The sequence below is a fragment of the Elgaria multicarinata genome, chromosome 16 (genome assembly GCF_023053635.1).
Source record: "Elgaria multicarinata webbii isolate HBS135686 ecotype San Diego chromosome 16, rElgMul1.1.pri, whole genome shotgun sequence".
Lineage (NCBI taxonomy): Eukaryota > Metazoa > Chordata > Lepidosauria > Squamata > Anguidae > Elgaria > Elgaria multicarinata.
In genome coordinates this window covers 29767949-29791235 of record NC_086186.1, presented here as the reverse complement: position 1 = coordinate 29791235, position 23287 = coordinate 29767949, and the positions used below count along the sequence as shown (strand labels likewise).

Below are 23287 nucleotides of genomic sequence, written 5' to 3'. Positions count from 1 at the left end.
AAGGCTGTAAGGAACAGTTTCCCAATATGCAAACTGAAATTTTTTGATTTTGTTTAAATGCGCTTATCATACTTTTGCCCCCCACCCCCCAAGTATCAATTTCATGCTAACAGCCATTAAAAATTACGCCCAATACAGCACTGGTCCACATGCCATTTCTCCACATAATCCTTTCGCTAGAGGCTCAATTTAATAAACAAAGGCAGCTTAAATAATTCAGATCTTACTTTGCAAAAGATGTGACGGGTCTGTCAGAATCTTTCTGCAATACAGTCAGTACATTTCTTCAGCCTCTCTAAGGCTTTGCATATATTTAAGTATGTGTCTTGCCTTTTGAATGCTGATAACTTCAGTGTTCTTTTCTCCTCTTTAAAGGATTAAACATAACCACACAGGCATCTTTATTAGTGCATCGTACACCATTAAATTGTCAGTTTTTCTTCCACAACCCTTTAAAAAAAAATACAGCCATCAAAACATCCTTATAACAAAAAGTCCAGTTTTTTCAGCATCTCTTATAATTTGGAAGAAACAAGGCAAAGAATCAGCATAAAAAGTGCTGTTTCTCCAAGAGCCATTGAAGTTAGAGGAGAAGTAAGGCGGGGGAGAAAGAACACATTAAAAACTACTGCAAAACCAACATGTGGGTTTTCAATGATTACAGTCCAGCAGCATAACGTCTTCCCCGAAGACACAAAAGTGTGATAGTAGTTTTTAAAAATACAACAAGCTTCTTTACAACTTCTGGGAAAGCAACATTTTCCTCCATGCTACCATACCTTCAGCCATCTTGACGTCTCAAAGAAAAATTCAGCTCTGGCAAAATTAATCTTCAAATACCAGCCAAGAGACCAACCCAAAAAATCCACCTTCACCGAGATAGCCTGAAGCTCAAACTTATAGATTTATACAAATCAGAGAATCAGTTTCTCATTGAGTTGGGAGTCATGCCCTTCTCTCCTGTCCCATCTCTCTGACAAAACTAATAATTTTGGGGGGGAATAAGACAACATCATATTGTGGTCAGCATCAGTGATCTGTAGGCCAAGGATGATGTATTTTTATAACTTCCAATTAGCCCACTATTCCCTTATGCTTTTCTAAGTGGCAGAACAGAATGTTTTGGCTTCAAGCAGAGGTCCATAAGAAGAGTGCCTTGAGAATGTCAGGGAGAAGTCACCACATGGTGCTATTTTGCTGTATAATCTTGCCACAGTTTTCAGAATCCACTTGAGGGTGGGGGGTGGGGGTTGAGGGCAGAAAAGACACCCACCAAAGGTGCCAAGAAGCCAATTCTGAGCTTTAGCTTTTGCTTATACACATTTTTTGAAAATCGCAGTGACAGATATTGCTGCATGGCAATTCCCCAGGGCAGACTAATGAATTCAGGGTGGGTGGGTTGTATATAAGGTTATATTATTAAAAAAAGAAGGAGAATCTGAATAGAAGCAAGCCTATCCCGTCTTTTGGGAGTTCTCTTGCTTTAACTTGCTTAAAAGAATAAGTCAGTCAGAGAGGGGAGGAGTTCTACTTTTGAGGGCAAGCTTTATGAACATCATGTACTATGTACAGTAATTATTGTGCATATTATGAATATTTAGACTGTCATTCAAACACTATGAACACTTCATATCTTACTTCTGGAAAGTTATGAGCAAGCAAGCTTTCCAGTAAGTGATCTTGCTTGGTGTCCTTACATGTATAAGGTGGGGGCTACACAGAAGTCCTTCATTTCGCTTCCCTGCCTCTAAGTATATATAGGGGTGTCGAAATGAATTCCTGGGGTTCTTTAAACCTCACTTTAATGGAGAGGCAGGCTTTTAATATCAATATCCAGGCTGCAGAAGTACTCCCACCCTATACCCAAAGCAGCACCCTTGCCTTTCTGTCAGGGCAGCACCGCGAAGAGAGGAGGGAGGATTTGCTCTCCTCCCCCCACCTCCACGTCTGTCACTTGCCACGCTACAGAGCATGTCAAGGATAATCCTCCTTCCCTAAAACCCTCACTCCCTGGCGCTGTTGCCGGTGTGTCATTTTGAGCTGAAAGAAGAGGGGAGGGTACTTGGAGGACGACAACCTGCCTCCCCCCTCATTCCCCAAGCTTCCCAGATTGGCTAAAGAAATTAGCTGATTTTTCCAAGAGGAATCAGCTCATTCCCAGGTGAATTCCCAGGGGAGAGGGACTGGCCGATCTCACCTATCCCTAGATGTAAATTCTGTAGTGCAAAAGACATACAAATTGCATAATCCAAGGACTTGTATTAGGTTGATAAAGGTTCTATTTAGTTATAAACCGGTATGTTTTGTTACAGCAGCCAGTTATGATGTAATCTTTTCCAGGAAATGGATGAATTGGAAAATGCGAAGCTTAATGAATCAATCCAATCTGGATGAGCTTTAGAACACCTGACTGGACAACGGGTTCAAAGTATCCCCTGACTGTGACACCCACCGAAACAGGGGTGGGACAGATACTGAAGGAGGAGAAGGTCCCAGCTGACTGCAAAGTATCTCCCCATTGCTGCAATAAAGGAACAGGGTTGCTGGGTGCGGGAGGTATTAACCACCAAGAAAAATCCTCAGAAGGATTATTCCCCTGTCCAGAATCACACCTTGATATCAAATTGATTTAAATAGCTTCTCCGGAGGACTCAATTTTAATTATTTAAATCTCAGTTTATATTACTAGTGAGGAGATTCTATTCAATCGTCATTTTTAGTAGAAATACATTATTGTTTAATATAACCTTAATATATATTCAGAGATGTAGGTTGCATTCGAAGGCAGGTACACACCCCGCAATTATTCTGAATGATATTTTGGTCACTTTCTGCCAGAATCACCACCACCAAACAGGCTTTAAAACTGTACTAATAAGACCATTTATTCTTCAACAAGCAACGGCATTAACAAAACATGCACAAGACTTTTTGAATGGTTTTAACTATTTCAGTTTTTAGATCAATGTAAAGTTTTTTAAAAATATAAAATTTAGGCAATTTTAACCACAGCAGGTACAGAAATAAAATATCCTCAGATGAGGTCTCTTTTACAGCCTGCTGCCGCCAATCTAAGTATTTCCCTTCTACAGGGGAGGATGCATGCAGCAGACCTTTCCTCAGGAGTCAGGGCTGCATGGATATGTTCTGTTCCCTTTTGGTTTGGCTTTCTATTCCCCTCCCCTATCCCTGGCTATAATATCCATTCTGCTCCTCCTTGTTCAATCTACTCCATCAACTCCAAATTCTCTATTCAATGACCTTTGAGAGCGAGAGACCATCATACACTTCTGTAACCCACCTGCAGTGCAGAATAGGACTGATCAGGTTATCTTCCATCTCTATAAACTGCTTTTAACATATTCACAGAATATAATTAGAAGCTGTATGATTAGTATTCATGATGATATCTTTGACCAAGGCGCTTTTTTTTACTAATTACTTGAAGGAAAAATTGAAATATGATTTAAATTTAAAAAATTGTGGTTTTTTTTAAATAAAAATAAAAAGCATTCTTGATGTTAAAGAGACAATATGGGCCATTAAAGTTGTAATTAGTCATCTTAAAATTAGCTTATCTCAAAACATAATTTAAACTTTCAAACGGGGATTGAAAAATAATTTGAATTCCTAGGGAATAACATCAATTTTTTAGGCGCCATTACTTCAAGGGATTGAAAAGCAGGAATGGAGGGTGACTTGCTGCCCTGGGATTCCCCCCCCCCCCCCAGCACTGTTAAATGGCTGTTTTTCTTCTTTTCCTTCTCAATTCCTGTATGTTGTGATTCATTCTTCCATTTCGACTTTTGATTAAGTACTGAGCAGTGAGGAATGAAGAAGCATTTCTGCTCTAATCTAATTAGGATTAGCTTTGTGGGATGCCACAGTTCTACACACACACACAAAGAGGGATACAATTCACTTTGTGATGCTCAAATCCTCAGAAGCAAAGAGTATCTCAGATTGTCTTTCATTCCCAAACATTTTTCTATTAGAAGACAGCAACTTTGTAATATATTGGGGGGGGGGCACAGATCTACAAGGCAAGACACCTAACAGAGACTCAGGATACCAGGAACATCTCATGTGCATCTCCCACTCATTTCAGAGGAGCTTACAGGGAACTAAAATGCCCAATAAATTGTGCAGTTGAAGATTAAGGTCTGCTTATCAGATCACAGCATGGTGGGTGAAGTCAGAAGGTTACTGGTTTCCATTTTCTTTTAAATACATAGACTTCGTTGTTGTTTTTTATTTTATGTTTTACACAAGTAACAACTTGAGCTCAGCTTCAAACACAGTCTGTATGGACAGGATCCAATTAACTGTTCCAAATGAAGGTGGCTTTCATACTTGTGAAAAATATATCAAAGGAGAACTGAGTTCATAATTGCTTGGATATACATCCAGCAATGATGGTTTCTCTACCAGATGAATGCTCCATTTCTTCCCTTGATCTTGCAAGGCTTGCTTTCATTTATGCCTCAGCCAGTCCCTTTACATCATCATGTTAACAATGGCATACCTGGGGCAAAATCCAAAGAAAAAATCCATCTTGATCATGAATGCCCAAAGTAGGTAGCTGAGCATCACTTATGGACTCGAGCTGGTGTCTGTTTCCAACATTACAATAGTTACCCTGAGTAGCTGTAAAAAGAAGTTACAAACCTATAAGAGCAGGCAACATGACATCAATTTATTTAAGCTGGTTAAAACAAACAGGGATTGCGAAACACTCAAAAAAGGATCTCTCCAAACTGGGAGAAGGGAAAAGTCACTGCTCAATCTGCTGTCATACATCACCAGTTAGTGTTAATCTTCGGCCATATTCAATCAAGTGAGCTTTGTTAAGTTTCCTCATCAAATTATTATGGCTAAAGTCTTCCCAAATCCCCTTCTACGCTAACAGCATGGCCAAGCTCTCTGCCACTGGCCCTGAAATGCTTTAGTCAATGGGAGAAAGTGCGGACTTTTCAAAACGTGCACCAAAACGCACAAATCTCCCACTCGCATCAGCTGAAAAACAGGTTTAAAAACCCTCAAGCAAGGTCGAAAATCACTGGTTCTCTCATGCCTAGTATGGGAGTCTCGCGTTGTTGTTGGGTGCGTGTTTTTCCAGTATGCGAAGTTCTGGAAACTACAAATACTTTGACTTCTCAAATACTTTAGCTGTTAGTGAAGTCATGAATTAATTAGCACCCTACCAACCGTAAGTACTCAAAATGCCTAAAAATGTAACACTGCAAAATGCCACTGTGGTTGTTTTTCTGCTTGCTTTCCTATTCACCCTAAAACCATTAAAAGGAAGAGAGAGAAATGCCAAAGGTCTTCATGAAACAGGTGACGTCTTTATCAACCTTTAATAGTTAAACATAGCCAACATCAACAACAAAAAAACATTTCTTTATCTTGAGCAATTTATGTTTCGGAACGTAACGTTCAGTAATGGCTTCATGGCCTGTGAATTTTCAGGAGCCAGGGAGTTGATTCTTCCTTCTCCATGGATTCAAAGACTATTTACTGATTTCTACTTTTAGCCACAGAGGATGTGGCTATCTGAAGCCAGTCTCTGGGTGCAGTGATGGATTAGATGTGGGTTAATGAGTCTTAGTCCAGAGAAGACAGAGGTGTTGCTGCTCAGAAGAAAAGCTAATCCAAGATTACCAGTACAGTCTCTACCGGATAAGTTTGCACTCAACCACTGAAGGATCAGGTTCACTGCTCAAGAGCACTTCCGGATTTGATGTCAACAGCACAGTCACCACACTCATCCCCAAGGCCCTGGGCAATCTCTCCCAGAGCTTTTATGTTGGTATTAGTGAGGATGGGGGACAGAATGGTATCCTGAAAAATCCCATAGTCAAACATGTCGAAACAGCAGACCTTTAGCACCAAGTAGACATGTAGCCATTATAAAACGTTTGTCTCCGTGATGACCTCATCTAGACACCAATGGTTTTAAAAGCCACCAAGAGATCCAGCAGAACCAACAGGGACATACTCCACCTATTCCGTTCCCAGCATAGGTCTTCAACAAAGCCATCTCAGTCCCAAAGCCAGCCCTGAAACCAGGATGTAAAGGATCCAAAATTGTAACAAGGCTATTTAGGCTAGCAGATCAAATACAACTATTTTAATTAGTAAACTTACAGCAGCACCTAGTAATGTTCATCTTGAATGTTCTAAAAGATTTTCAAGGTTTTTTCTCATGAAGCTTGTCCCACCAAGCTCCATGTCAGAGACAGTGTGCACCAACAAGCACATGCAGTTTATTTCTTTGTTTATTAAAAATACTTTTAGCTCATCTTTCCAACCATTCAAGGTAACTTATAAAAACTACATTAAAAATAAAACAATAATGACAACACTAGTCCTGTCTATAAGCAGCAGAAAACTATTCAGTTAAAACAGCATCTAATAGGCTAACAGCCAGGTGAAAGAGTAAAGTTTTCACCGAATGCCAGAATGCCATCAAAGAGGGAGGGGGGCTCCTCAGAAAGGGGAGTCTAGGGGTAACCAATGAAAAAATCTTCTCTCCTGTACCTGACAATACACAGACGGGAGCCTTGCCTGCAGATCTCAATGCCTAAGCAGGGCCATATTGGAACAAGTGGTCCTTCAGGTGTCTTTTCCCCAAACCATTTAGGCCAGGGGTACAGAGCCTCTTTCAGCCTGGGGGCCAAAGTCAATTTTGGAGAAACTCGCAGGTAGGTGGGGTTGAAGGCAATAGGGATGGGGTCAAAATATTAAAAAATCCAGCATAATTTAGCTTCAAGTTCTTCCTCCCAGTAACTAAGCCGTAGGAGAGGCATTTCAACATTTTAGAATTGGGGGGGGGGAACTGCCCCAAACCTGTTAACTACCCAAACATCAGTAGTTGGGGCCAAGGGGGTGGGGCTATGAGAAGGGGATGTGGGCTTCTGGGGAACCCCAAAGGACCAAGTTGGGAGATTTGGGCCCTGAGTCTGAGGTTATGCACCTCTGGATTCAGGGCTTTAAAGATCAAAGCCAACACTGGCAGGTTGTAATAACCTCCTTCTCCAATTAGCAGTCTAGCTGCAGCATTTTGGACCAGCTGCAGTTTCACTACCCTCTTCAAAGGCAGCCCCACATAAAGGGCCTTGCAGTTTCTCAAAGGAGAAGTAACTAGAGCATGCGTCACCATGGTTGAAGTCTGAGGTCTCAAGGAAAGGCCACAGGTGGCTCACTAGCCAAAACAGTGCATCCAGGCTTGCATCCAGGTCCAATTTACTTACTTCAACTCAAGAGGCGAAGCCATAATAGCCCAGTGGTAGAGCACAGGTTTGGCTTGTGGAAAGTCACAGGTTCACTTCCAGAATCTTTGGTGAAAAGCACGGTGGCTGGTAAGGAAGGGCTATTTCTTTCATCCCCTGCTTGTGAGTTTTCCAGGAGCATTTGATGAATCCCAATTGGTCTGACACAGAAGGGATCACCTTACATCTTTACGTTCAGAAAGACAAAATTGTCCCTTACCTCATAGGCTATGTATACTTATAAATTATTTCAATTACATTTTCCACTAAGGCTATCTACATCCTGCATAAATTAATTCAATACATGCTCATTTGTTCATTTTCTTGATTTTAGCAGTCCCCTATTCATAAGGAAGGGCAGAGCTATCCAGAGGATGGAATTTCTTCACCTTATTCTCTCTCCATGTCAACTCTTTAGGGACAGCAAAAGGTGAAGAGGCGACAGTTCATCTTGTGGCTTTGTTCTCAGTTTGACTTCACATTAGACCATTGACAATGAAAGCCTTAGCTATGAACTTCTTTGGACCACTACTCTTTTAATTACTTGTAATTCAAAGCAATGCACTATTAGGAGAACATGTCAGGTTTCTGGGTGAGTGAGCCAAAAAGTGACTAGAGGTTTTTCTGCCATTATGACACATAAGGAGAAATCCAGATTAGCTGGTGGTATTTTCATGGCCAAAGTGATTATTGCACCTACAGTCAGGTGACTAATTAAGAGCAGCTGGAATGGTTTGCTGACTCACAAAGAGTGTGGTAAAGCTGATGTAATAATACCACATGGTAAGACAGCCACTAACTGATTGGCTCAAAGGACTATAAAGTAGAATATGGACTATGGATAGTGTGGAGAAGAAGGGTTAGAGTAAAAGTCATTGTGTATATTGATGTAAATATCTACTGCTGCACTGCCATGCTGTAATGATACTGCACAGTAAAGGACTTAGTTGAGCACTACTGATCTTTGTCTGTGTGGTCTTTCATCTTGAGATCAGCTTCTTTGTTTTGACACTGGACTTCCTGAAAAACTCTGCTTGTGTGAGTTGCATTCTGCACTAGCTTTAAAAAGTGCATTACTATACTTACCACGTCAGTGTTGGGTTATGGGCCCAGACCGCTTCCAGTGCAAAGACTGAGAGTTGGTGATATCTCAAAGAAGAGGTGGCATCTCGAAACTGCAGTCTGGTGAGTGTCGTTTGCTGTGCCGAGGAGGGGTTGAGGAGCAAGGCATCTCAAGAGCAGTTTGTGAGAAAGTTGCAGCAATGGCTTTTACAGGCATGCCGTTGAATCGTCTAAATGAGACTAATTATCTGGCTTGGAGCTGCAAAATAGAGCACTATCTCCGGAGGGAGAATCTGTGGAATGCTGTAAGCAATCCCCCAGCCCAGCCAGATGAAGAGGAGGAAAGGAACAATGAGAAGGCGTTAGCAAATATTATTCTGTGTTTGGAAGACAGCCAGCTGATCCATGTGAGAGGGCTAACTTCAGCACAAGCATGTTGGAACGCCTTGAGAGCAATCTATGTGCAAGATACTGCTGCAAGTAAAGTCTTGCTAACTCGCAAGTTGTATAGAGCACGTCTGCAGTCAGGGTCAAGTGTGTCTGACCACATCAACCTGATGCGGAAGCTGTTTATGGACTTGGAGGAGCGAGGCATGAACTTTGCAGAGTCACATAAAGTATATGTAGTACTCAGTTCCTTAGATGATTCGTGGGACAATTTTGTCCTAGCCTTGGAGGCTATGCCAGAGGCTCAGCTCACACTCCATTACTTAACTGGGCGCTTGATAGAAGAGCAAAGTCAGAGAGATGATAAGCGGCTTGAGTCCAGTAATGGGAGCGTGAGGCAGTCTGCCAAACCGAAGTATTCTTCCACCGAATTGGCAGCGACCCAGGATGAAAATAAGGCGTTTGCTGTTAAGTGTTGTTTTCGTTGTGGATCAAGAAAGCACCTGCAGAGAGATTGTCCAGTACCAGCGGAGAAAAAGCCTGCACCACAAAAGAAGAAAGTGAGGCCCAAGATCTCCGTGGTTAAGATTGCTGTAGAAGAGCCCAATGACGTTTGGCTAATGGACAGTGGCTCCAGCCAGCACATTGCAAACAGAAAGGAGCTGTTTGCAAGTTTGCATTCTCCACACCAGAAATCAGTGACACTGGCAGATGGAAAACCTTCCAATGTCCTTGGTGAAGGTTCTTTATTTATCCCTTGTCTTGGTAAAAATGTAAATAATGTGCTTTGTGTACCGTCTTTAGAGTACAACTTGATTAGTGTATCTTGTTTGGATAAAGAAGGGTATACTGTTTTGTTTTCTGACAAGCAATGCAAAGTACTAGAAGGGAATAATCTGCTAGCTAAAGGAGAATTAAGAAACAATTTGTATGAAATGGTTCAAAAAGGTTCTAATGTTTCTGGAGATGTAAAATCTGTTTTTGAAAATAAGCCTATGCATGATAACTGTGTGCACCTGTTACATAGACGCTTGGGGCATGCTAGCTTTAAAGTGTTAAGCAAGATGCCAGATGCGTGTCTTGGTTTGAAGGTAAAAGCATGTGACCAATTTCTTGACTGCACCACCTGTAAATTGGCGAAATCCAAAGTTGCCCCTATTGGAAAGAAGAGTGACAGAGTCACAAAACAAATTTTTGAATTAGTTCACGCAGATTTAATTGGGCCATTGGATAAGACACTAGGAGGGGCAAGATACGTCCTGGTGTTGGTAGATGATTATAGCAGATATGGGTTTTGTTATTTGCTACACAATAAGAGTGAAACCTTTAAGGTGTTCCAAAATTGGCTGAGTTGGGTGGAGAGAAAATTCTCAACCAAAGTTAAGCAATTGCAGTCAGATAGAGGAGGTGAGTTCATGGCTGATGTTTTCCAGAAGTGGTTAAGAAGAAAAGGGATCTCAGCCAGGCGAACTGCACCTCATTCCCCATGGCAAAATGGAGTGGCTGAGCGTAGAAATGGAGTTCTTCAAACCATGAAAGATTCAATGATGGCAGACTCGGGGCTTCAGGCCCACTTCTGGGGTGAAGCAATGCTAACTGCCAATTATGTGGTTAATAGGTTGTGGAGTTCTTCAATTAACAACACCCCCTATTACCTCATGTTTGGAAAAAAGCCATCTCTAGCACACCTGAGAGTTTTTGGCAGCTATGCATGGGTTAACATCCCAAAAGCTGCAAGGAGAAAGGGGCTGGCAAAAGCCAGAAGGTTGAGGTTTCTGGGCTATGCACCTGGCTCCAAAGCATACAGATTCTCAGCAGGAGGCAGCAATGTTGTTATCTCCAGATCTGCAAGCTTTGAAGAGCACAGCAGCTGGGGGAGGCTTCATGGAACTGAGGTTTTGTTGCCAACTGAAGAAAAGAACTTAGAAACTCCAAAACGAGAAGAGGAGCAAAGAGATGTTTCCAGCAGGAGTAGCAGTAGTAACTCTACTGCAAGCTCCAAGAAAGAGGAGGAGGAAGCTGGCACATCATTAGGACCCAGACGCTCAGAAAGGAGCAATAAGGGTGTTCCACCAGATAGATTTACTGCTGGCCAAATCAGAATTTGTCAAGTCTCCTATGAACCTGAGAATTTTGAAGAAGTTAAGAAACTGCCTGAAGCAGAAAGGGAAAAATGGGTTCAGGCCATGAGAGTAGAAATGGACTGTATGTCAAAATATGATGTTTTTACACCAACTATGTTACCAAAGGGAGAAAAAGCCATTGGTTGTAGGTGGGTGTATAAGAAAAAGGTGTTAGGGTCTGGAGAGACAAAATATAAAGCCAGACTCGTGGCACAGGGATTTACACAAAGGAAGAACATTCATTATGATGAAACGTTTAGTCCTACAACCAGGCCTGAATCGATGAGGCTAGCTTTAACGGTTGCAGCAATTAAAAAATGTGAAGTATATCACTTTGACATAGAAACAGCTTATCTAAATGCTGATTTGAAAGAAGACATTTACATGGCGCAGGTCCCTGGTTATGAAAGCCCAACACCAGGTTTAGTATACAAACTTAACAAGGCAATTTATGGACTGAAGCAATCTGCCAGAAATTGCAACAAATGCTTACATGGGGTTCTTGAATCTATGAGGTTCAAAAATAGCAGGGCAGATTCATGCTTGTATACTAGAAATGAAAATGAGGAACAAATATGGTTGTTAATATTTGTTGATGATATTTGTTTAGTGGCCAAAACAAAAGATCAAATGGAAAGATTTGAGAAACAATTGGGCAAGCACTTCAAGTTAAAGAATTTGGGAAAAATGAAAGAGTATCTTGGGGTGGAAGTTTCAAAGAAAGAAGGGGCTTATGTGATAAGCCAAAAGCAAAAGATAAAAAACCTGTTAGCCAAATACAACATGGAAAAAAGTAAACCTGTAAAGACACCAATGATATCAGGTTTTGTTTGCAACAGTGATGATGCAGAATTTGAGGAAACAGATTTGTATCAATCTGCAATTGGAAGTTTGTTATATTTGGCACAGTGGTCTAGACCAGATATTGCGAATGCAGTGGGTATTTTAAGTAGGTTCTCATCAAAACCTACTTACAGTGCCTGGCAAGGTGTAAAAAGAATCTTAAGATATTTAAAAGGAACTATTGACACAGCTCTGATGATCAAGCCCACAGAGCAACTGTTTTTTCAATGTTTTTCAGACAGCGACTGGGCGGGAGATTTTCAGGATAGAAAATCAACCTCAGGTTTTGTTATTAAATATGCAAATGTATTAATTAGTTGGAAAACTAGAAAACAAAATGTGGTAGCATTATCAACTTCTGAAGCTGAATTTGCTGCAGTCTCAGAATTGTGCACTGAAATGATTTGGTTTGTGCAATTGCTAAAAGATTTTGGATTGGATGTAGAATATCCAGTGACAGTTTTTGAAGACAATCAAACATGTATTCAGATGGCACACTCTGAAAGAGTTAACACTAGAAGTAAACATACAGATATCAGATACTGCAATGTTAGACAGGCTGTACAAGAGGGGTTAATTGATTTAACTTATTGTGCAAGCGAGGATAATACTGCAGACATCATGACAAAACCCCTAACAGTATTGAAGCACAGAAAATTTGTCAAACAGCTTGGCATGGCTGAGCAGGTTGCATAAGTGTGCAAATGTACAGAAAAAAGGAGGGGTGTCAGGTTTCTGGGTGAGTGAGCCAAAAAGTGACTAGAGGTTTTTCTGCCATTATGACACATAAGGAGAAATCCAGATTAGCTGGTGGTATTTTCATGGCCAAAGTGATTATTGCACCTACAGTCAGGTGACTAATTAAGAGCAGCTGGAATGGTTTGCTGACTCACAAAGAGTGTGGTAAAGCTGATGTAATAATACCACATGGTAAGACAGCCACTAACTGATTGGCTCAAAGGACTATAAAGTAGAATATGGACTATGGATAGTGTGGAGAAGAAGGGTTAGAGTAAAAGTCATTGTGTATATTGATGTAAATATCTACTGCTGCACTGCCATGCTGTAATGATACTGCACAGTAAAGGACTTAGTTGAGCACTACTGATCTTTGTCTGTGTGGTCTTTCATCTTGAGATCAGCTTCTTTGTTTTGACACTGGACTTCCTGAAAAACTCTGCTTGTGTGAGTTGCATTCTGCACTAGCTTTAAAAAGTGCATTACTATACTTACCACGTCAGAACAGCAGGGCACCCACTGAAGTCAAGGAACTAATACCTTCTGAACTTCTTAAAAGCTAGGAGGGGGTAAAGGCCAGACCATTAAATGTCTTCTAAAATTGCGCACACAACAAGGAAAAAGAATTTACATATGCAGTTTGAGATTATTGTCTCATATGAGCCATAAAGCCCATCTCCAGAATTTTCCGTAAAACCGTTTACAAACAAGGCTAGCTTCAAAGTAAAATTTTGCTGACTCTGATGAAACTGGTTTTCAGAAAGAACACACACACTATCCCCTATGAATGATGCAATAGCTTGCACCTTTTGTCAATAGTACATGAATGTGATGGGGGGGCAGCCATATTTTGAATTTTTTGGCAAGGACTGTGGAGTTGCAGGAAAAGGAGTAGAGATGGCTTTGTATTGGGGGAATGCTCTAGAAACAATGGGAAGGGTATTAACCCACCTCCAATAATAGGAAGCACTACCCACAAACACCTTTGGGCCTTGGCCTCCTGTATAACCACAAGAAATAAAAGCTCTTAAAAGCAAAAGCAAAAAAACTCTGTACTGAATCCCAGAATGGGCAGTTTCACACATCATGATAATCAAGGTATGGGTTGAGTATGAGTCATGGGTTGTTGTTGAATTATGGATTGTCATTACATGCAATCCCTTCATAGAATCATAGAATCATAGAATAGCAGAGTTGGAAGGGGCCTACAAGGCCATTGAGTCCAACCCCCTGCTCAATGCAGGAATCCACCCTAAAGCATCCCCGACAGATGGTTGTCCAGCTGCCTCTTGAATGCCTCTAGTGTGGGAGAGCCCACAAACTCCCTAGATAACTGATTCCATTGTCGTACTGCTCTAACAGTCAGGAAGATTTTCCTGATGTCCAGCTGGAATCTAGCTTCCTTTAACTTGAGCCCGTTATTCCGTGTCCTGCACTCTGGGAGGATCGAGAAGAGATCCTGGCCCTCCTCTGTGTGACAACCTTTGAAGTATTTGAAGAGTGCTAACATGTCTCTCCTCAATCTTCTCTTCTCCAGGCTAAACATGCCCAGTTCTTTCAGTCTCTCTTCATAGGGCTTTGTTTCAAGACCCCCTGATCATCCTGGTTGCCCTCCTCTGAACACGCTCCAGCTTGTCTGCGTCCTTCTTGAATTGTGGAGCCCAGAACTGGATGCAATACTCTAGATGAGGCCTAACCAGGGCCGAATAGAGAGGAACCAGTACCTCACATGATTTGGAAGCTATACTTCTATTAATGCAGCCCAAAATAGCATTAACTAATTAGGTTTAATAGCATTAAACCTTCAGTATGGTTTAACTATGGATTGTTAACCACAAGCAACCTAGAGCACATAGCCCAATAGCAAACCATGGGTTCTCTTCCTGGGTTGTTTGTAGTTAATAACCCATAGTTAAACCATAGGATTCACACGTAACAACAATCCACAATTCAACAACCCATACGCAACTTGTACTTTGCATTGCTCAGGTGAACCAGATCAATATGTGCAGTCTTCAGTATAAACAAGGTATTTGGGAACATGATTTAAGTTGGCTCATTCCTCCAATGCCTAGCTAAACAGAAAAAAATGGTAACATATAAACCACCTCCAGAATTAATCATCTTCGGTTGCACATTTATTAAATATGGATATAAGTACATCTAGATTCACTAAGAAACACACAACAAAGAGGAGCAGAGATGGATGTAACTAGTTTTTCATACCAAGATTATCAAGTCATCAGCTAATTCCCAAGCTAAGCAACTTCATTGCCATCTTCAAGGGGGGCCGTCTTGAGCACTCCCAAAATATCAGAGCAGCCCTTGTTCTGCTGGGAAGGGAACAGATAAAAGGATTTGTTTTGAAATGCCCAATTTCAGAGTAAAACTGCTATTAACATGGCCTAGAAATGTTGTATTTTTAATGTGTTCTCCGCCAAAAAATGCCTTCGATGGAAATACTCTTCTAAACACAGCTTAGAAGATGAATGTTTTTAAGCATCACCTGACAGAAGAGGAGAGTGCAAACCTTCCAAAATCTGATGCAGGTGGAGCGGGGAGAATCTAGTCAAAAGCTTTCTGGAGGTTAAATCTCCTTATCTTGCATTGTTCTCCATCGGAACAGAAGCACAAGTAGAAATCTGCGTTGCAACAAAGCGCCCAGTTTCTGTGTAAGCTTTGCTGATCGCTGATGAAGTTGTTGATTTTAAACAATAAACAAACAAAAAAAACTCACATTATCCCCTTTGAAGGAGCATTGATAAAATAATCATGACTTAAAAATAACTGACCTACTTTACGCAGCCACCTAGGATTCAACATGCTCCAGCATCCACATCGTGCATTAATCATTGCACCAACAGGACATGCCCCTGCGAAAGGCTGGAATTTTGCTCCTACTTGCTATAAAAACAGCTTCACAAACCTAATAAAAGCCAGGAGCCAGCTGCCCAGGCCATCATGGACAAGTAGCTATTTAATTCATAAAATCTATAACTGCATTCAGTAGAAAAGGATCTAAAGGCTTCAAGTCCCAGCATGGGACGGGTTTGCTGTAACTGGAGGTAGAAGCACATAATGCAGACTTCTTAGATTATAACTAAAAACGCTTGTTGCAGATCACCTGCAGGTTAGAACAGTAAGAGAAAACTGAGGAGGCAACACCAGACTGGTAGGGAAGGCTAGGCTGGACCTATTGCTCGGTGGTGCAAGGCATGATGCGCACATCCCAGGCATCTCAAGTTAAAAAGGAGAGAACAGCCAATGTGGCGGACTTGGACTGGGGCTTGGGAGGCCCAAGCTCTAGTCACCCACTTGGCCATAAAGCTCATTGAGTGACTTTAGGCCAGTCACTGACCCCCAGGCTAACCTCACAGGGTTTGTTCATTCTGGCCAAGATCCACGTTCGCACAGCAAAACCACAGACTAAAAAGAGCCACAACACTTTCACTACTGGAAATCCTAGCAATGTGGAGACTTTGCTTCCCTTGACTTCTGTGGCAGACAGCAATGGGAATCCTTGAAAGGGGGGGGGGGGAAGCTGGGGCAAATCCAGCTGTTGGTCACAATTCACAAACATGATCAGAAACCTGGTTCTTCTTTGCTATGTGAAACCATTTAGTCTAAGAGCAGCCCTATTGGAGAAAAGTGTGGCTGCACATGACCAAAGGCTCATCTGCAGTGGCTAACCAGGTGCCTACGGGATGCTCACAAGCTTCTCTAGAGCCACGACAGTGGGAAAAGCAGAGGTAGGAGTTTCCCCTCTGTTTTCATGCATCTTGTTCTGAAAAGGATCCTCATCTCACCAGATAAAAAGATGAGGCTTCTGCCTTAAAAAGGGAGAAAAGCTTCTTACATTTTAAGGACAATGCTGAACAGGAGATGGGGCAGAAGGCGATTAGTCCTACAGACTGAGATGCAAAAGATAAGGAGTATGGGGCTTTCAATAGGACTAAACATATGGGAAAGAGGGATAGGACTGTATAACCAAGACTTGGGAGTGGGTTTGGTGCCAAGAATAATGGTTTAAAAGAATGTTTAAATGAATAAGAAATGTTATTCTTATGCTGACCCAGCAAGAGCCACATGAGAAACTGACAGTTGAGATTCCTTTAGATCCGAAACGGCAAAGCTATTGTGCGGAAATATCAAACGTTTCCCTGCAATTCTCTCTGCCCACTTGGGTTCAAAGCGCAGACCTTGCAGTCCGTCTTGCACTTAACAACACAAGAAGAAAGCACTTCTTTAGGGTATAACTTGACATTAACAGCCATTCTGCACGTACGTGAACTTCCAAGCCGAGTTTATGCACATGCCATGAATAAGTTTGAAATACCATAGAAACACACCTTGGCTATCAACTTCTAAAAAATGAAAAGGATAACCTGATAAAACCTCTGGTGGGTTAGCTGAGAGCTGAAACAATCTTCATATTCCAACTGCAGCAGTTTAGACTTGAAAAGAAAAATTAAATCACAAAAGACACAACTGCTAAAGATTGTACTCTGCACCTTAACAGCAACGCTCAGCTTTGACTGACATGCTCAGCAAAGGATCAGAAAGGACATTCTAACCTTGCTGAACTTACCACCACATCCTCTGGAATAAGGAAGCTTTCTTTTCGAATCTGACCCCTTTGGACTATATTTTCAACTACTCCAAGATGCAGTACAGCTCACCTCCCTCTGTCACTGTGCTAGCACAGCTGGAGTCCTTTTGGAATTCTGCATGTAAGATGCCACGCCCAAGCCTAAACCTAATTAAAACCTCACTTCCTCTGGAATATGGTTGCCATAGTTTTGAGCTCCTGGCAACATTTCAGAAAAAGATTTCAATAGCTGTTACAACTGAGCCTGAAATAACCAGCACGTTTCATTTGAAGGAAAATTTCATTTTACAGGGAATAAATATTGATACAGCAGCAGAATGTTCAATATGTATGCTATGCCATGATGCTGAATGGCATTTCACAGAATCCTACATACAAACATACTTTTCCCAAATTACAATTCACACCAATCATTTAAACTGGTGGTGCAGGGGAGGAAAGGAAAACAGCAAAGTTACGTGGATGGGAGAACACCAAGTACTTTTAATTTGCAATACATTTTATAAAGTTTATTATGTTGAAGGAAGGATGGAGGAAGGCGGGGTTCAGCCAACCATGACTTGATTCTGACAGATAGCAAAGAGTTAATTGATGAGGTGAAAGTAGCAGGAACTTTGGGGGAAGTGACAAATGTAATTCCTGAGTTCGTGATTTTATGGAAACAATATGGAAGATTACAGAAGAAGCCTAATAGGAGGTGGAAGGAGGAACAGGTCACCGCAATTGCAGAGGTGTCAGAAAGGCTAAAGCTCAGACTGGGAGGAGGTTGCTGAGGGATGCTAACAGTAACAAAAAGGGTTTCTTCGGATATGTTCAATGTAAAAGGAGGACCGAAGTAGTGGTAGACAAGCTGCTCAGCAACAATGGGAAAATGCTGACAAGCGACCAAGAAAAAGGCAGAGTGACTCAAACTCGTGTCTTGGCTCAGCCTTCTCTCAAAAGGTGGTCTGTGTCCCATCTGGCATACGTGACAAACAGGCTGAAGGGGTAGATGTGTAGCTGGAGACGGACACAGAACATCAGGGAATATCGAAGCACCTTAAATGAGTTTAAGTCCCCAGGTCCAAATGGAGGGCAACCCTCGGGTGTTCAAGGAGCTGGCGCATGAAATCTCAGAACCTCTACCTTATCTTTGAGAAATCCTGAGGAACAGGTGCGGTACCAAAGAACTGAAAGAGAGCAAATGTTGTCCCTCTCTTCAAGGCAAAAAGGATGAATTTTAGGGAACTATAGACCAGTCTGACTTCAATACCTGGGAAGATTGTACAGCAAGTTATAAAGTGCTCAGCCTGTAGGTACCTTAATAATGCAGTGATGATTGGAAGCTAGAACCTTTCCACACAAATCTTATTTCATTTTTTGATTGGGTAACTTCCTTAATAGATTGTGGAAATGCTGTGGACATAATCTCTATATATAAAACGCTTAGGTATGTTTCCGTAAAGGCTTCAGCTGATACAGGTTGCTAAGCAACAGTAACGTGTAACGTCAGCTGATACAGGTTGCTAAGCCCCTCACCCGACTCCTCTGGGCTTTCCAAGGTAATCCTACCCCCCCCCATGAAGGGGGCAGCGCCACAGTTTGGAGCATGAGCGAGGCATGACCGGGGCCCTTGGTGGCCGGGTGGGAGGCCACTCACCTACTGCGAGCCAAGGCCCCGGGCTAATCTCATGCGAGCTGGGCAGGTGGCCCAAGGCTGAAAGGAACCCCGGGGAGAGGGTCCAGATCATGAGCAAGGCACGGCCCTTGGTGGTGGTGGGGGGGGGGGGCGCTCACCTGCTGTGAGCCGAGGCCCCAGCCTAATCTCATGCGAGCTGGGCAGCCGGCCCAAGGCTGAAAGGAACCCCGGGGAGAGGGTCCGGATCATGAGCGAGGCACAGCCAGGGCCCTTGGTGGCCGGGTGGGAGGCCGCTCGCCTACTGCGAGCCCAGGCCCTGGCCTAATCTCATGCGAGCTGGGCAGGCGGCCCAAGGCTGAGAGGAATCCTGGGTGGACATTTACATCAAGCTGTCCACCACAATCCCAAGATCTCTTTCTTGTTCAGTCACCGCCAGCTCAGATCCCATTAGGTTATACTTGAAGTTGTTGTTTTTTGCACCAACATGCATCACCTTACACTTGCTTACATTGAACCGCATCTGCCATTTGGATGCCCACTCTCCCAGCTTGGAGAGATCCCTTTGGAGCTCTTCACAATCCCTTTGTGTTTTAACAACCTTAAATAATTTGTTGTTGTTGGCAAACTTGGCCACTTCACTTGGCCTCAAGACATTGGAAAGGTTTGGTTTATTTGGCTCTGGTTTATGCTTTATTGATAAATAATAGTTGGTATTGTGCCATAATTGTTGATATTTCTTATTTGGTAATTAATTTTAAATGTTGTAATGGTAGCATTAGTGAAATGAATTATTTGAGTTGTTGATTATTGCAATGAGGTACTATTGCAATTGATGTACTGGTATGCATTCTTCTTTTTGCTTTACTCTTGTGTTATGGCCAGATTTTGAGGAAAGGAGGCATACAAATGAAATTAAAAATGAAAAGTGTCTGTTTTCCCTGACATAAATGAATCCAGCCCAGGCCACCCCACAGATACTAAAAGTTTGTCTCAGAGAAGAAGAGCTCAACCTGTTCTGTATCATCCTAGACTATAGGACACAAAATAACAGGCTTCAGTTCCAGAAACGATTGCAGTTGAACATCAGGAAAAATTTCCTAGCAATCAGAGCAGTTAGACAATGGAACCAACTCATAGCCTCTCCACTGCAGGAGGTATTCAAGCAGAGACTGGAATCATTAGAATCATAGAATAGTAGAGTTGAAAGGGGCCTCTAAGGCCATCGAATCCAACCCGCTGCTCAATGCAGGAATCCACCTTAAAGCATCCCTGACAGATGGCTGTCCAGCTGCCTCTTGAATGCCTCTAGAGTGCAAGAGCCCACCACCTCCCTAGGTCATTGGTTCCATTGTCATACTGCTCTAACAGTCAGGAAGTTTTTCCTGACGTCCAGCCAGAATCTGGCTTCCTGTAACTTGAGCCCATGATTCCGTGTCTTGCACTCTAGGAGGATCAAGAAGACATTCTGGCCCTGCTCTGTGTGACAACCTTTCAAGTATTTGAAGAGTGCTATCATGTCTCCCCTCAATCTTCTCTTATCCAGGCTAAACATGCCCAGTTCTTTCAGTCTCTCTAACTCCAATACAAATGGGGAACCAGCAGATTCCCAAAGGCCATAATGGATCTAATGCAAACATGGGTCTTCAACCTTCATCCTTTAAATCTGTCCATCTGAATGTTCATTGGCTCAGATACATTTTATGTAAAACAAATAAAACCTAGCTGATAATAATAATATCTGGAGTTGAGTATGCTTCTGGTGGTACCTGAAGGTGCATTTTTGAAGAGGTGCCTGTAGAATATGTCCACACAACTTCAGACCCCAAAACTGAATGCAGCCCACCAGCAGCACAACATGCCTGTCTGGCAGTGCAAAATCAGGGGGGCTGTTGGACACCTGGCCAGCAACAAAACATGACTTGAGAATTGGGTTCAGGTTCTAAGGTCACCTTAGAAGGCATCTTGCCCTCCAGATGCTTTGGGCTACAGCTCCCATCAGCCCCATCCAGCATGGTCAATGGTCAAGGATTATGGGAGTTGTAGTTCAAAATCATCTTATTGACACCAAGTTGAGGAAAGTTAATCTAAAGGTTATTCCATTTAAAGCCTTTGAAGAGTCAGAAGATCTAATCTCACCATAACTGGTTTTTAACCTAGAACTATTCTGAAGGGAAAAGAACCACTGCTTACACAAACTCACTTATACTAATACCATAGAGATAAATCAAGCCCAGCTCTTGCTAGGATTTGACAACTGATGAACATTCAGTTTAATTCATCCATTTAGGGAGACTGGAAGTGTAAATGAATGTATGAAACAGCATACAGAGAGCAGCAGAACACCAAGGTCAAACAGGCTATCTGTGGCTAGACAACCCTAAGAGGTGTTTATCTTGCAAAGGGACTTATTTATACTCATGGAATTTTTACTTTGGTTGCTTTCTGCTTATGATGCTGTCCGTATATATAGTTAAATCATAGAATTCATTGCCAGCCGATGTCAAGGCAGCAACCAGCAGAGACTAACGAAAAGAGATTACACAAATGCATGGAGGACAGGTGATTATAACAAAACAAAAATGCCAGGTCAAAGGGTGGGACACCTGTCAACAGCAGATGCTGTGGACTAACAGCGGGTGCTCCTTGCGATCTTCCCAGGGGCATTTGGATGGCCACTTTGGACACAAGTGCTGAACTAGATTGACATTTGATCTAGTCCAATTGGTACAGTGAATCCTTCTGCTACCTTTGCACCATTCAAGGCTTCCAGTGGAGAGTGTGTGTTTGCACCATGCTCTGAAGAACAAGAAATTGGATTCCCCTAGTGATTAGAAGGGACAGCACATTGCTTGTGCCACGTTGGATGACTGGAAGAGAATGACTTGCATGCAGCAGGTGAGTTATCATGAACTGACTCAACACTGACAACAGCTCATTCTGTTTCAGCATGCCAGGATGGGTGGGGGTGGGGGTGTCGAGATAGGGAGACTAATAATAGAAACTTTGCATACATTTTAAATGACCAGGTTTGTAAACAGGCGTGTAGCTCAAAGCTGATCAACAGAAAGCCTGAGCTAGGAAGTGTAGGTGACCAGGTCATATCCAGCCACATTTTTTCCTATGCAAGTACCCTGATAGAATCAGCATTGTAAACAGAAGTGCTATTGTCAAATAATCGATTTGATAATAAAAGGAGCTAAGGGACAATTGTCTTTCAGAAAATTACTGCCAAGTGCTGCCAGACCCAGCTTTGCGTATTTCTGGGCTATCGGCCAGCTGCTAATCATTATAGGCCTCTGCTAATTTTGAGCTCTGCAAATAAATTGTGCAACACCACAAAGGCAGCCTGCACAAAGTTCTCTCTTAGTGTCTTATTGAACCCTGCCATCCACTTCAGCTAACCTTTAGCTGTCCACAAAGGCTGCTAACATCAAAGAACTACAGAAACTTCACTAGGCACCCATAATGCCACCAGTGTGTATTTTCCTTCCAAAAATGAAGGCCAGCACATTCATTTTAACTTGCATCTCATACTAAAGATAGGGGCGAAACAGACTCAAAGAACAAGGAGGCTGTTTGCTAACCTTCTTGAATAGCTACTGTTTTAACATTTACATAAAATCACCTTTATCTATTGGAGGCACAAATAAATGCTGTATATAACATGTGTCTGCCCATAGGGCTTACAATCTACATTAGCTAGACAAGAGATGAATGGAGAGCGGTGCTCATGAAGGAACAGCAACACTGGTGTGATTCATTTAAGAGATGGCTCTCAAGGAAGGAAGCAGATTGATGAGTTGCCCTAGGATGGCAGAGCAGAAGGGAAGCATGCTGGCATCGGGCAGGAAGTCAGTGGCCACTGGGAGGCTACAGCCTTTTTTTGCCTCCCAGGAAGAAGACCGTGTTAAGGGGGAAACCAGCTCGGCCCATTCATCGGCCAAAGGAGCATTGGGATCTTGGAGCTTGTGCACCCCCTTTCTGCAAGAAAGAAGTCAGTTCCAATGGTCTCTTATCCTAGGACCACACAGCTGAAGAAAAGTATACTCTGGCCCCATCCAGTGGCCAAGGGACTACAATATGCTGCGATTATGCAGCGTGGCGCATGCGCATTATAATCTATTTTAAGTCGCCTTACGGATCATGCGATCAAAAGGCAGGATATAAATATTCTAAATAAAATAAATACATATGTGGACCTGCTCCAGACATAAGCAGCAAAGTGGGAAGAAGATACAAGGGGCAGGCAATCAGCGAGCCTGTGCTGAGCAAAGAGAATGAAGAGGGCTGTTAGAAGGGAAGACACAGGTAGACACACATCAGGGCAGTAGAGGTGAACAGGTAGTAACAGCAGGGACTAGAATCTAGGGAGTTAATGTAGCTGTCACAAGATATCACAGCACACTTTTAATAATACAGGTATTGTGGTGTTTGGTTTTTAAAAACCACCCTGGAAAAACATGTTTTGGTGCCAATGGTTAGATCATTAGCCAAATCAATGTTCACCCCGTGCCTAGTTACAGGAGATCTCATTTTAACCAGGATTCTAAACTTGCACTATGTTGATTAATGTCACATATAGTATAATATTTTTTAAACATGCTCTGCTGGGTTTATAAGTCAGAGGCAGCAT

General features: G+C 42.3%; 1 protein-coding gene across 2 annotated transcripts in view; it reads right to left on the bottom strand.

Moving 5' to 3' along the window:
* Positions 1–23287, bottom strand: part of GLCE (glucuronic acid epimerase) — a 66364-nt gene that overhangs the window by 39751 nt on the left and 3326 nt on the right. Inside the window, exon 1 of one of the 2 annotated variants that reach the window (XM_063142486.1) lies at positions 4526–4583. The exons of the other annotated variant lie outside the window; for it this stretch is intronic. The gene's annotated coding sequence lies outside the window, so the exon portion shown is untranslated. Of the gene's footprint in view, positions 1–4525; positions 4584–23287 lie in introns of those variants that run through there. 2 annotated transcript variants of the gene reach the window in all.